General features: G+C 39.6%; 1 pseudogene; it reads left to right on the top strand.

The window, feature by feature from the left end:
* The window catches only part of LOC116666086, a 488,237-nt pseudogene extending 472,494 nt beyond the window's left edge, over positions 1–15,743 (top strand).
* The last annotated feature ends 266 nt before the right edge of the window (positions 15,744–16,009 follow it).

Below are 16,009 nucleotides of genomic sequence, written 5' to 3'. Positions count from 1 at the left end.
TAAACGGCTTGATAAACAGATCTGGAATCTCCAGAAGAGGCCAAAATTTGAGATGTATATTTGAGACTCTTTGGGAAATAGATGTATTTAATGTTGATAATTTCATCATCCCTTGAAAAATCTGCCTCTGAAGAGTGTGGATTAAGTCCTTGGCAATGTCACTCCAGGATTCTGCCATTGTTCTATCCTGTTCCACACATTTAATGATCTGCAATATGTTCTCATCATATTTGTGATCGATACTCTGCTTGGAAGAAGGCACTAGGGTGCTGGGTGAAAGAAAGAACGATGAGGTAAGGCAGCCATGGGCAGGCCTGAATCAAGATGACAGGGAAATGCATACCAGCATCCAAAATCAGAGTGGAGGACTGTTAACTGACTAAATAAGACCTTCACATGTAAAGAATCACCCTGGAAGTTTGGTTGTCCAAAGGCTTAATATGAATGAATAGTGTGTTAAAGACATTTAGGCACATGAGTAGGACCAGACTAAGACTTTGGGTCCCTTAGGCAAGCTAATAGGGAGAACTCCTTGAGATATGGTTCTTGTGCAGAGACTTACAGGAGGCAGAAGAGGGAACCATATAAATATCTGAGAAAAGGAATTTCCAGACATTTGGAATAGCGAGTGCAAAGATCCTGACAGTGCATGTTTGCCTGACATGCTAAAGGAACAGCACAGAGGACTCTGTGGCTAGGATGGAGAGGAGCAGTAGACTATGAGGTCAAAGAGGTAATGGACCTTGCGGCCTCTTTGACCATTACTCTGAGTGAAAGAAGATGCTCTTTGAGAGCTAGGAGCAGAAGATCGACACAGCCTGACTTCTGTGACCACATATAGCTCTTGAGTTGACGTGTCACCAATCCAGACATATTATAAATGATGCCTTCTCAATCCAACCCTCTGTATGTTCTTAGAACATCCCAGGGTCTTTCCTTCCTTAGAGCCTTTCTACCGACATTTTTTCTGCCTGGATCAAATTGCTGGCTCCTTCTCGGTCTCTGCTCAGAGTGCACCCTTTTAAGAGGCTTTCCATGAACTATCTAAAGTGTTTCTTCCCACCCTCAGGTACTCTTCATCACATCCCTGCGTTCTATTTTCTTTAATAACACTTCTCACTATGTAGGTTATCTTTAATTTCTTATGCATTTTTTATGTCTCCTGTGTAAGAATTAAGCTCTGCTAGAGCAGGAACTTCACCATTCTGGATTAGTGCTGTTTGTCCAGTGCCTAGATATTGCCAGGTGCATAATAAATGCCAGATGCTTGATAAATAGTTTTTGAATGAAAAAAAAAAACCCCACATTTATTAACACCCACATGGGTTATGATAAAAAGGGAGGGCAACTCCCCTTCACTTCAGTCTTTTCTTTATCCCTCCCAATTCTGAGATTCTCTGAGCCTTCCACATGGTCATCATCCAAAAGACATTCTTGTGTTCTTAACTGCAAGTGGGACCGAGCTGAACAATGTACAGAAAGAACCATGTAGCTCTTTCTAATTTTATAGTCTAAAATCTACTGTTACAGTTTTTTTTTTTTTTTGGAGAACATATGTAAAATTGTCTAGCACAGTATGTACTTGGAACATAACAGCTACTCAAAAAAGTATGTGCTGAATCTGAGTCTATTACAGAAAAATGAATGGTGGGTAATTAAATCCTATCCAGGTTAAGGGTAAATGTATTGAGTAGTAAATTGTATTTCATCCTATGCATATTTATAGAGTGATTATTATGTATATGGTGTTTGACTAAAGGAAGTGAAAGGAACTAAGATGTATTGAGTGTTAGTATGTGCCAGGAATTATACCAGATGTCCTACATCTCACTTACTCTTAAAAACAATTATAGGAAATGGGTTACAGTCCTAATTTTAAATAGTAAAAATATATGGTTTAGGGAATCTGAATAATTTGCTTATAGACACAATTTTTTCCTCTTTGTCAGCATCAGCAGTTAGCTAATTCTGCATACTTTCAATATCTGAATTAAATAAGGGATCATTTGGAAAATTCTTTTGAATTTTAACATTTTATTTATAAAAAGTTTTCTAAAGAGTATATGTTACTTCCTCATCTTAACAAATCCAGGGAAATATCATAACTTACATGCTCTTTGGAAAATTGAGGGTCTTATAAGGTAGTTGGTCTACATTCTACACATCATTTTTTTCATTCGAATATTATATATTCAAATTCATAGAAAGTTTTTAAATCCACCATTTTAACTTGATAAAGTAAATATATTTATTAGAAACAAATAATTGATAACAAATTTAACAATAAAACACAAGATAGTACCAGCAAAATCAAGAGTAAAATAAAGATGTTAGCTATCACTATGGTTATTCAACATTTGGGAGTCTCAGCCAATGAAATGAAAATGAAAAAGAGATGAGAGATAAATATTGAAAAGAGAAGAGCCATCATTTTTATACGACATGATGGGCCACATGCACATCTCAAAAATAAACCAAATGAAAAACTATCAAGACCAATAGAAGAATCCACTGAGAATATTGGACTAGTACAAAAGTAGTGCTTTCCTAAATTCCAGAAACAATCAGTTAAAATAATAATAATAATCCACATTGACAAGAATAATAAACAAGAAATAAATACAAGAAATTATTTCAGTCAAAACGTGACTTTCAAGAAACTTTTGAAAACCACAGGAAAAAAAAATTTATCTGAAGCTTTTTATTCTCTGTCAACAGTTTTTAGAAGTAAAAAAAAAATAAAAATAAAAAAATCAACCCTGCAATCACTTCTTGGAATTGTTTTGATTTGTCAACAATTTAAACTCTGACTAACGTAGTTTGTGTAAAGAATGTTACAGCTTTGAGTGTATATGTGTGTGGGTGCTGATAATTTTGCATTTTCTTTGGGGGATTGGAAAAGGAAAACAATTCAAGCTGAGAAAATTATTCTTAAATACTCATTTTTATAAATTTTATTAAAGAATTTTGTTAAACCATTGCCCCCCAAATACAAGATCTCTACAAGAAAACCACAAAATTTTATAGTATATCATCTTTACAGTTTAGAAAATAATGGAATGCCATGTTTAACTCCCTAGTGAGAAGAATTAATATTGTTCAGTTTCCTCTACATCAATCCTTATATTGCATACAGTTTCCACAAAAATGCCAAGACCCTTTAGGGGGTATCTTTTGGGGAAGTAGTGACTCTTACATTTCTGATTTGTGTTCACAACTGCAAAGTCCAGAAAAGGACAAGTGACCATGTTGCAGCTGGATGTGTCCTCAATGCCAGATGAGAGGTATTGCCTTCTCCTTCTGCATTTCAGGAGGTTATTTGGTATAATATAATAACTAAATAGAAATAATAACTAAATATGAGTAGAAGCTGCAGACAGGCAAGTAGCATTAGGACTTCTAACCATGGAGAAGTCTAAATAAGCTGGTCTAACACCAACAAAAAGATACTATATAGGGAGAGGATTGTTTCAAGGGCCACACTGGTCTCGAGTCTACAGGCAATGGGATGGCAGAGAGGAAAATCCAGGAAATTTGGATCAGAGACTTGCTGTGTGATCTTAGGTTAGTCACTTGCCCTCTCTGAGGGTCAGTATCCTTATCTATGGAATGAGAGGAGTGATCCAGGTAAATATATTATAAGATTTTCTCCAGAAACTTAGGATTCTCTGGAAATGACTCTGGGGCCGCCTCAGGGGACAAGAAGAAAGCTGCCCGGAGTTCTGTGGTTCCCCACCCCCACCATGTCTACCAAGGTCCAATCTGCTTTATATTAATGAGGTTTCTATCAATAGTTTTTCTAGAAAAAAGTTCCCATGTGTTCAAAAATATATAAACTAAACTTAAACCAAATTCCTTGATCTAAATAATGAGAGTTAACATATACTGAGTATTGGCTTCTGTTCTTAGTACATAACATGTTTTATATCATTCAGCTCTTACAATAACCCTATAATGTACCTATTCCCATTTCACAGATAAGGAAACTGAGTCTAAGTCACTCACTCAAAACCATAATTTTTATATGAGAAGTGGCTGTCTGATTCCAGAGGGTGGTTATGATGCTGTATTTGCCTCCAAAGGGAAGGCAGGAACGTGGATAATTTCTAAGTCTCTTCAGATTTGAAAGTTTGTGTCTATATTTGCCATTCTATATATGTTAAATAAGTGTCATTCAAGATGCATTAATTCAGTCATTCAATAAATAATTTTTGAGCATTTATGGGCTAGGGTTTGGGACCCCTGAAGCAGAGTGGACCCCTGCCTTCATGGGGCATCCATTGCCAAGTCAGCTGTGGGCACTGCCCAGGAAACTTGGGTAGCTGTGAACAGAGCCAGTGGGTGTCCCATGAGCTCTGCCTTTTATAGGCCTGCTCCTCATCCTTCAGTGACCACGTTGCCCAGTTCCTGAAAGCACAATTAATTTTTACTCACTTCCTGACTGCAGTACGTGTCATCTGTCATTGAGACTACCAGACCACTTTGATGGGCTGCAGAAGCACTGGGGCAGCTCTGGGGAGGTCAGAGTTCCCTGTTAGGTCATAGTTTCTGCTTGGAGGCAAAGATAAAGCGATTTGGAACTCCCACAGGAACAAGTGAAATGAATGGGGACTAGTGGTCAGGGAAGAGGGACTGGAATTTAAAATCTTTGGAAATGTCAACAGATCCAGGAAAGTCTCCTCAGCCCAGGGTTCTCTGAGACTCACCTGGAGGAAGATGATCAATTCTAGAAACATCAGGGACCACCAGGTACTCGACATAGATAAACAGACGTTAATGAGGCAGATTTAGTTAGATGATTTTATAAGCACCGCCATGTAGATCTATCAATGGGGAAAAAAATGCATAATTAAGCTCAGGTTGAAGATAATTCTCCCGCAGCGTGTACGCCCAAGCTTTATTCAGTTATTTGGGGAAAAAAAATCTGATGAAATGTAAAATTACTCTATTTAATCTGAGTTTCTCATGTAGTGTGTGTTAATATTTGTCTTCTTTTTTACTTAAGTGGCTCTGTGGTTGAGTTTGCAATCACATAACCACTGAATATGCAAGATATAAACCACAGGCAATTCAGTGATATCCAAGGCAGTAGGGCTGCCTTGATTAAGCTGGTGTATTATTAAGATGATAAACACAGCCCAGCCCAGCCCAGCCCAGCCACTGAGTAAAATATGATGTCTGGCTGAGGGTCACTTTTCCAAGAGACAGCTAGAGCCCTGGGTGCTGTGAAGGAGTTGAGAGGCAGCACCCCCCACCTGAAACCTCCCTGCCCTGTCTCCTTTGGCACTCAACATTTTGTTTTTTGGAGACACCAATTAAAATATAACTTTGTTACGGGGGAAAAAGGAAGAATCACAGGAACAACTGAATGGAATTTCCCGTTCTTCTTCCCACCCTTGTGGATGGCTCCTTTTCCATTGCCTTCCAGAACTCCTTTCCTTCTGTCTGACCCTTGAATGTTGGGGCTCCCAAATTTGGGTTCTTAATTCTTACTGTCTTGCTTAACAGTGGGAAGTTGACACCCTGGCTCCACTCAGAAAATAGAACCCATGCCAGATCATCCAACAGAAGACAAGTTAATAAGGGCAACTGGTAATAAAAGGGTGGGGAAAACTGCAGAGCCAAGGGGGGGAAGTTGAGGCAATCCAGAAAGTAGCAACAATGGAAAAACTCCATGGAAGCAGTTGGCACTACCTACGTCCCAGGGCCAGGGCTGCCCAAAGAAGCTGGAGCCACAGAGCGAGAGGCAACCACTGTGGGAGAAGTGACCATAAACAGACGTGGAGGCACTAATACCCTGACTTTTCCCTTCTCCGCCTTCCTGTCTCCTCCAAGGTCTCCCCCTGGGAGAAGCCAGTAGTCAGTGACACTTGGGAAATTGGCTACAACTAGCAGGTAAGGGGCAGAGAACCAATGTGAGAGTGAACAGGAATTGGGAGTTTGAGATTTGCAGATACTAACTACTATACATAAAATAGATAAACAACAAGTTTCTACTGTATAGCACAGGGAACTCTATTCAATATCTTGTAGTAACCTCTAATGAAAAAGAATATGAAAAGGAATATATGTATGTATATGTATGACTGAACTTTTGTGCTGTACACCAGAAATTGACACAACATTGTAAACTGACTATACTTCAATTAAAAAAAAAAGAGTTAACAGGAAATAGCCAGCCAATCGTCTACCTCACTCACTCACCGATATGGGGTGATGAATTCCTATTTCCAGCCTAGACCTCTTTCCTGAGCTTCAGATGCACACGTTCACCATGTGTAGACATCGCCACCTGGATCTCCGCCCAGTATTTAAAAGTCGACCTGCCCAGGACTAATTCATTATTTCCCAAGAGTCACTTCTTTCTTTTTGTATCTGTATCGTCCTCAACCCACCTCCTCCCACCAGCCTTTTCATTGTGATTAGATTATCTAGTGGTTTATCTATCTGTTGATTTTTTTTAAAAAAGAAACAATACTTTGATTTACTTAATAATTGAACTGCTTTTCTGGGTTTTGGCTCATGTATTATGCTTTTATCTTTGTTGTTTCTAGTCTGCTTTCTTTTCTTTTTTTGAGATGGGAATTTGTTTTTATGGCATCATTTTTATTGATAGAAATATTTAAGGCTTTGTAATTTAATTTTTTTTAGAATTATGCAATTTTGGTTTATATTTCAACTTTCACTTGAGCATGTTAAATGGAGTGTTTTTAAATCTCAGAGAGGTGGACTTGTTTTTTTTTAATTTTACTGTTAATTTCTTAGTTTACTGAAAGATCTGAGAATGTTATTTGTATTCTTTTTATTGTATGGAAACTATTATCTTTATGAAATGATGTATCTTCAGTTTTCATGAACCATTCATTATGCATTGATAGGAAAGAAAAATTCCCTGTTCTTCGGGAGTACATGTCAATGTTTACTCTCAAGATCTGATCTTTCTTATGTTTATGCTATTCAAATCTTTTATATTGTTACTTAATTTAGGTCACTTGGCTACTAACAGTGGACTGCTGAAGCCTTACATTATATAAGGTTTCTATCTATTTCCACTTGCATCTCCAACACTGAAAGCTTGAAAACAAGCACTTGCTTAGTGTTGAGCTTTCAGGTTAAATAAATTATGACATCCATTCAGTAGGACATGTTACAGCCATTAAACTGGATAACGAAGAAAGCTATTTTTATTTTACAGGATATACTATTGAAACATACAGTCTACATTTTGTTAGAAAGCATTCTTCCAGACAATCTAAAAAAATCTACAGTGCTTAAATTTTCTGTAAGAAATACGTATTGCTTATTTAATGAAAGAAAAGAAAATCTTGAAACAAAGGCTGAGTTCAGTTCCGCAATATTTATTAAGTGTCTAGAAAAAATGGGCCAGGTGTTGTGCTGCAGGGGTGAATGAGACATAATCTCTTCCCTTAAGAAAGTCACAATTTAATACAGAAGACAGATATATTTTTTAAATGACTGTAGCATACAACAATAGAATAAATAAATTGTTATCCAGAAAAGATAGTGATTAATTCTTTTCTTTTCTTTTTTTAACACATTTTTCCCTTTGTCTTTAAGAAAAAAAAATTTTAAAATGGAGGTACTGGGGATTGAACCCAGTACCTCATGCATGCTAAGCATGTACTCTACCTCTGAGCTATACCCTCCCCTAAGAGTGATTCATTCTTAATGCAGTAAGAATTACTTAATGAGGGGGCCCTTCATAGAAAAGATAACTGATGAGGCAAACCAGAGTTGGGAAAACATACCCTTTTCCAGCTAAGCCCACAAATATATATTTGAATACAAAGCAGGCTGACTATGGGGTGATCCCTTGATTTCCCTGTGAGGGGATTTAAAAAGTTTTACAGCTAACTTAAATTTATAAACTTGTAGAGATATTTAGAAAGAGTAAAATATTTCACTATGTTCCTTTTATTCATCTACTTAGACATAGTTAATTAAAAATCATGAATTACATAAAATAATGTAATTACATAAAATAATTTAGAAATATTGGTTTTTGTACTCATAATTAAAAAATATTTATTCTAACGCTTCCCTTAGTTTTCAACTTCAATGTTTTTTTACTTCCAGAACCACAATTGGAGACATCGAATTTATAGACCATCATAGTCATGTCTGTTTAAATTGTTTGAGATACAGCACTGCTAGGGGCCGAATTGTGTCCCTGACCAAATTCATATGTAGAGGTCCTAACCCCTAGGATCTCAGAATGTGACCGTATTTGGAGATGGGGGTCTTTTTAGAGGTCATCAAGTTTAACTAGGTCATTAGAGTGAGCCCCAATCCATACTGGTGTCCTTTTAAAGAGGGGAAATGTAGAGACAGACAGGATTACCTGGAAGAAAGCATGTGAACATGAAGACGGCTACTTACAAGCCAAGGAAAGAGGTCTGGGACAGATCCTTCCCTCACAGCCCTCAGAGGGAGCCCACCTTCTCTACACTTTGATCTCAGACTTCCAGCCTCCAGAACTGTGAGACAATGCATTTCTGTTGTTTAAGCCGCCCAGGTTGTGGCATTTTGTTATGGCAGCCCTAGCAAACTAATACATACATTTTTGTTTTTCCCTCCTGGAAAAAAAAAAAATTAGCATCCATATGTCAAGTGCAGAGATTTGGTCATTCTTGTTCCTCAGTTCATAGCATACTATCATGGGACCCTTTTAAAAATGTGTTTATTTTTACTTCATTTCTGATTATTTTCTGCATCACCTTGTATCTCCAGTCCCATACCTCTTTTCACTCTAGATGTCCATGCTAATATCCTAAATGCAGACACTACTTCCAGCCCACCTCATATATGTGTGGAGAATGCAGCCTTGAAAAATAATAGTGTTGTCTTCCATGTATTTGTTTTATATCTGCATTATGCTATTGTTTGATGAACCTTACTTCTAATTTTGTTTACTCAAAGCCATGATTCTGAATTCTCTCCATGTTGCTATGTCACGAGAGTTCATTGTTTTGGACTACTGCATAGCATTCCATTGTCATATAGCACACTTCACCCATCTCCCTACCAAATGATGGATATTCAGGGACATCTAGCTCCTTGTTACTACTGACAATGTGATGCAGCACTTTTGAACCTGTGCATGACCTTGTCGCTAAAAATGCTTTCTCGTAGGAATCCTCCCAAAGAACATTTAGTAAAATAGCTTTTTTTTCACTGCCATGATATATTATTTCTGCTCAAATGCCTTCGTATTCATCATCTCATTGGATACACTGACCAATCTGAGAGGTTGGGTAAGAATGAAGTTATTGACCCTATGCCACAGATGAATAAGCAGTCTCAAGGATCTGGAGATGTTTAAGCCTTACCTAACTGGTCAGAGGAAGGTTGAAAACAGAATCTGGATCTTCTGTATTCTAGATGGAGGTGATGGTAAAAGGAGTCTACAGGGAAAGTGGGAGAATGGAGATGAAAACTGGAGTGTATGTATGTGTGTGTGTGTGTATTCCAATCATTTGGCTCACTTTTTCAAGAATGGGGGGATAATTAAAAAAAAGTAGATAAAGCAGAAAGTTTATTTAAATATATATATTTATATATATATAAAATAAAAAGTTCTTATTTGGATCACCTCCTAATCTTGTCATGGAAGACAAGGCATGGACATTTTAGCCTCTGACATTACTGCAACACCAGGCCTAGAGTGATAACACTTGCAGGTCAGTGGGGTATGTCGTCCTTCAGGACTGATCCTTCTGTTTTCCGAAGGTGAGGACAGTGCCCTGGCTTCAGATCATGTTACACTCTCAAGGTTGGCTGATTCCTTTTGCAAAGGAATCATCTGTTTTTTTTTTTTTTTTCGCTGACAAATGTATGTTATACATTTTCCTTGGGCCTGGCTGCATGCTCAATTCTAGACATATTCTAGTGAAAAAGAAAAAGTTCCTCCCCTCAGTGTGTTCCTTGTCCAGAGGCCCTCCAGGTAGAATGATGACTACTGGGAATGGAGAGCAAAGGATGGGATGGGTACCCAAGAGTGGGGACAAGGGACTAGAGGCATCCTTGTCTTCAAGACTCTTTTCCCATTCCCATGTAATGATACTTTCTTCTTCCCCCTAATTTCTTGGAGTTTAAGGTAGCATATGAAGATTAAGCCCTCCCTGCCCTCAGGAACAGAGAAATCCATTTTTATGTTTTGAGTATTTTGTCTTCAGGTTTAATGGACTAACAAAGTCCATCATCAAAAGGACAAAAGGAAGGAGTGTTTTGGGATGAGGGAGAAGGCTATGCGGACACAGGAGGGTGGGAGTGGAGATTCCCCTGGCTTTGGGTAGAAGAGGCCTGTGGATACAGAGAAGCTTGACTCAGCCACTGCCCTGTGCCATCTCCCTGGATGGATGGCCAGACCTCAGAGGGTATGACTGCGTGGTCCAACTAGGGAGGAAAGGGTTCTGAGGCACTGCATGGCTTTCACAGGCCTCTCGAGGTAGGAAAGTGGGTAGCAATGAGGCTCCAAGAGAGCAATGGAAAAGCAGGCCAAGATTATTGGTAGAAAATATAGTGGGCGGGTGTCTAAAGGTCTCCCTTCTTCTTATTCTGCATTCTGAATGTAGGTACAACTCCAATAAAAGACTGAGAAAGGATTTCCCATCAAACTCTTGCAATGGGGACTTAAAGAAAAAGTTAAATTGATTAATGAAAAATCAAAAATTGTGCTATTGCCTGTCTGAATCTTACGGCCAAGATCCTTGTCTGTGATGGGGGTATTCAATTGGAGCCCTGCTGAGGAAGGGCCATGGCCTCTGGCCACCTGCTCAACTATGCTGGTTCTGCAGCTCAGCTTCGCTGAGAGATGCTGACTGTTATGACTGTTTCTTACTTTACAAGAGAATTCCTGGCTCCTCTGCTACCTTTCTCCACAGGCTGTCCAGGAATTCCAGGTGCTCCTCAGTGGTGGTTTCCAAGAAGAAAGGCACATTTTGGAGCCTTAGGCTCTTCCCGGGGAAGCCTGTGTAGCAGAGTCTGACTCTCTGGCAGGAGTTACAACGTTACCCATCCCATTAATGGGTAATATGCACAGGGATAGGTTAGATTGCTTCCATTATTCAAGGAGCTCCATGTGCCTGGTAGCAACAATTACCAAGACGCATAAATACAACAAAGTTAATTAAAATGTTAGCTGATATAAATAACCTAAGGTTATTGAACATTGTTCCATTTTAAATTAATAAATACGCAAAGGTAATGTTTATAATTAAAGCTATAATTTATCTTCATGCTCTGTTTGTTTAATAGCAGTGGTAATATAACGCTACATGCAGAAATGTAGTAATAGATTTGTTTAGCACTGACATTATAAACAAATGTCTCAGTCTATTTATTCTAAGTTATGATACAGATTCTTTTCACATGCATCTGATGGCCTTTAAACCATTTAAAATGAACTGCATTAACGTAATCTAATCTTGATACTGAACATAACATTTCAGTTTGAATTATCCTGAATCCATGATCCATTTTATTACTCACAAAGCACTTTATACATTTATGATAATGGCAAACCTTGCTCTGTTATTTAAATCCCATTTCGAACGGGATGTTATTTTTTTTTTAAATAAATAAACCCCACACATTTGGGGTAGTGAAGTACAAATAAGGAAAAGTCAATGCCCAGCAAGCCCTTTAACAAAGCAAACAATTCAGATTTTTATGACATTAGCAAATAATAAAGGGAAGAACTGACATTTACAGTTGATGAAATTTTATGTTATAACAGATGATGAAAATGGAATGAAAATCACATGGAAAAATTTGTCCAGGAGGGTCAGCCATTCTAAGGCAATCTCTACCTGTGGACTGTCTTCAGGGTCACTTTTCTAACGTCAACCTTTATTCAACCCTCAGAAAGGTCTCAGGTCTACCCTGGAGAGTAAGGCTTGTTCAAAAAGCAGAGCAGGGAACATAACTTCAGTCTCCTTTTGAGTCCCCCTCCTGTTAGCTTCCTTCTCTGCCCTCCCCACTTCCTCCTCCCTCCCTTTCATTCACCACCTCCTGCTCTCCAGGGAACACTTATTCTCCACCTTCTAATTTAAATTATAATAAGCAACCAACCGGTTTTCTCCTATGGTTGCTTGAGGTAGGGAGGAAAGAGAAGAGAGTTTTCTGTTTCTTTCTTGTGTATTGCTAATGTCTTTCCCTTAACACAGCTTCTTGTTTCTTTCCCTTCTTAATCCCTGTTAAAATAAATGTTTCTTCTGGGTTGATCTGCAGTCACTGAAAAAAAAAATTCCACTTTATTTTAGTAAGAATATTTCTTTGGATGTCTTAGAAACAGTTGCCCCTAAAGTCAAATAAACAACAAATTTAATTTTTTTTTAAAGACATTTCTTCCTTTCTTCTAAAGGAAGTTAAAAATGTAGCAAGCCTATTTTTGGAGAAAGAATGGACCAGAGAGTTTAAAAAAAAAATCTAAACAGATTACACACTTTGAAAAATCCTAAAAGGATTTTGATACTGGAACCTCTCAAATTCAGGAAGGATTTAAATTTAGGATTATAAACTATCCCAGCGCAAAATCCTCCTGTGATCAAATATCACATTTTAGGGGACTGAGTGCCTTTGTAGCTGCCTCTCAGGCTGGTTCTTCTCGTTCTGTTCTGTATTAATAAAACAGGAGGACTGCGGGGCTCAGGGCAAACTTTGCAGAGCTGGGCTGCCAGGCTGGCCTGCTGTCAAAGACTCAGGCTTCAGAAATAAGTCAGAGGGTTCCAGTCCTTCGCAGAAGCTCAGAGGGGCTGGGAGAGGCTGAAATGGTTGCCTGCAGGTAGATCTCAGCTGCAAGCAAGCCCTGAATAAAGAGGCATGGGATTGGGCCCGAGGAAGTGATGTTTGAGGAAAGAAGAGATGATTAAAACCCCAACTTCCCCCTCCCTTTTGCTGCCTTCCCACATATCCTTTAAATTCAGGCCCTCTTAAATGTACCCTATGTTTGCTCCTTTCCTATGGGTGTTATGTGGTATAGACAGAGAGAAGGAGGAATGGGTTGGCAGGATTCAGAACATGCTACCACAAGATAAAGTGTTTTGGAATATAGAATATTTTAAGCTGATGGAATTTGAGAAATGGCAGGTGCAGGAGGGACTTCCTGACCTTCCCCTGAAGCAGATAAGCAGATAAGATAAGCAGATAAGACCTTCATGTGAGAGAGTAATGGGGAAGAACAAATCTGACTCCATATTAGAGCTGTTCCTTTGGCTCTAACCCTGTGCTCTGTGTCCTATGCTTAGTCGTGCAGGTTCTGCACCTTTTGTAAAAGAACGTTGCCTGTAGCCTGAAATACATAGGAGAACCCATTCTCAAGACTCTATCTTTAAGGGTATAACATTTTTTTTTGTTCATATACAGACAGCAAATTCCAGAACAGAGAATAACATTTTCTTGTTGGCGGTCTACAGGAACTTCATGACCTGACCTACGTGGACAGCTGCAAGAACAAAGGATCTGACACCAAGAAGTTTGCAGCAACCAACCACATCCCTTTCCCTTTTTTAATGTAAAAGGAACCTGAATTCTGACTTGGATAAGATGGTTTTCTAAGACATTAGTCCCCCATTTCTTGATCGGCTGGCTTTCCGAATAAAGTCATTATTCCTCGCCCCAGTACCTTGTCTCCCGATGTACTGGTCTGTCCATCGGCGAGCAGAACGAGTTTGGACTCGGTGACAAAGTTTGGCACCAGCCGGCTTCCATCGGGGAGTTTTCCGGTTGAGGCTCGAGAAGCTGCCGGGCCCCCTTCCCCTCAGGATTCTTCTCCCTGCAAAGTTCCCCGAAGTGACCGGGCCGCCCCAGAGCTGGGCAGCTGGAGTCTGGAATCTCATCTGGGAGAGACTGTAGGGTAAGTGGCCCCGATGTGTGCAGCCGGAAACTTTATTCCTCTCCTGTTTGGGGCTTTTTTTCCTCGGAACAAGCCAGTTTGTTTTGTGCTTGAGGCGGGTACCCCGTTGGCGAGAGGGAATAATTGCTGGACTTTTACCTGATTTGTGAACTGGTTTGTTCATCTCTGGATGCTGGCATTTGCGTGCGCCGGGTGTGTTTTGTTTATCTTGTATTTCTGTCTTAAAAAAAAAAAAAAAAAGAACGGGGACTGTTTCAACTATCCCTAAAGAAGGTCGTCTGAGGCACGTTTTGGATAAGTGGTCTGATTACAGCGATGAACCCGCGCCTAGGGGAGGATGAACAGTGTGTGGCCATAGTACGTGTGCGGATCTCCACAGGGGCTTCTGCAGGGTTATCTCCACATACCGCCACCCTTGCTGTGTTAATTATGTCATTTGTGGTCCCCTGTGTTGTTGGTACGTGTTAAACCCCAAGGCCAAACTTGAGCATGCATTTAGGATTTCTGTTTATCCTCTGGGTTTTTCATTTCATTTTGTTTTGATTCTGTTTCCCCATTTACAGCCAAGTTTTATGATATTTAAAACGTTTACTGATGTCAAGTGGAGGGAAGGGACAAAAAAACAACCTATCTGTTCTGGTCCAAGAGTGGGACCTTCCCAGGGAGAATATAAAGGTCCCTCTTGGTTCCTAAAATCACCAAAAGCCCCTGCCCAGAATTCAGCCCAGTTGGTTGATGCCAAGACAAAATGATTAAAGAGGATCAGTTGCTATTTATGGTTTTACAATAAAATGCTGAGGAATGGTGGCCTTTGAATGGCTCTATACAATCCTGCAATTACAGATATTCTATGAAAACGCAGGGAAGAATGATAAAATGCCCTATGTGCAAGCATTTGTGCTATTACCTCAGGGAAAACAAGAAAAGGAAAGGAATGGGTGAGGATACGTTGCTTCAAATCTTAGCTCTTCTGGCTGAGCTAGCTGTCCCAGCCACTCTGGCCATTATGCCAATGCATTTACCCCCTCCTCTGCTTCCCATTCCTACGCAGCTAGCCCCAGTTCCTGGGCCCAGGAAGCGGTCAAACAGGCTCCCTCTCCTTATAGGGATCAATTAGAAAATCCTGTGATGGTTCTTGGGGCACAGGGACCTAGTCTGGTATTTCCATCTAAGACCCGACAGGGCACCCAGTTTGGACCAGGAGCCACTCCCAGCACAGGGCAATTTCCCCTACAACATTATCCCATAGGGGGCCTAAATGCAAACAGCCAGGAGGCTGGGTTTATTTAACTAAATTAAAGAAATTCAGCAAAAACCAAATGAAGGCCTCTCTGAATTTTTAGAAAGGATTTATCAGGTTGACAGCAGATCCTGAGGCCCCTGAAAATGCTGGAATGGTAAATATGAGAAAATTGCAAAAATTTGATGATGCGTTTGGAATGTACACTTCTCAGTTGGTAGAGGTTGCTTTAAAAGTGTTAACAGGGAAACACTCATTCTGGAAACTCATCACTTCACTTAAGGTTGCCCTTATATCCTTCATCAGCACCTCACTCAGCTCTGGTTTTGGCTTCCTTGATCCTACGCTGTCCCTCTTTGTTTTGGAAAAATTTAATTTACCAGCTGGATATGTGGGACTGGTATTCCTATGTTTGGCACCATTTCTTCACCACCGTTGGGCCTACTCAGTGATAAAATGCCACATCTAAGGAAATGGCTTCTGGTTTTTGGAAACTAAATCACAGCAGGATGCTACATCCTCTTAGGACCTGCCCCATTCTTGCACTTTAAGAGGTGTTGGCCCTCCAGGATGTGCAAGGGAGACGCCCAGGCAGGCGGCTTTCAAAAGAACAGATTTTTGTACTGATATCAGCAGTTTCCATTAACGTAGTTTCCATGATGTGCTATTCTGTCCTTGGACCCTTTATCCCCAAGGAGGCTGGAAAGAAAGGAGCCAGCAATATAAGTTATTGGTATAATCCTTGGGTGTTATACTTTGTTTGACTTGCTGGCATCTTTGGTATTTGGAAAATGTCTTGTGCATATTGGAGCGAAATTTATGTCTGTAAGAGGAATGTTTGTCTCAGGAGGAGTTACAATTCTCTTTGGTGTACTGGACCAAGTTCCAGAAGG

This window comes from Camelus ferus, chromosome 9 (assembly GCF_009834535.1).
Source record: "Camelus ferus isolate YT-003-E chromosome 9, BCGSAC_Cfer_1.0, whole genome shotgun sequence".
Classification (NCBI taxonomy): domain Eukaryota; kingdom Metazoa; phylum Chordata; class Mammalia; order Artiodactyla; family Camelidae; genus Camelus; species Camelus ferus.
This window is presented reverse-complemented; position numbering and strand designations above follow the sequence as displayed.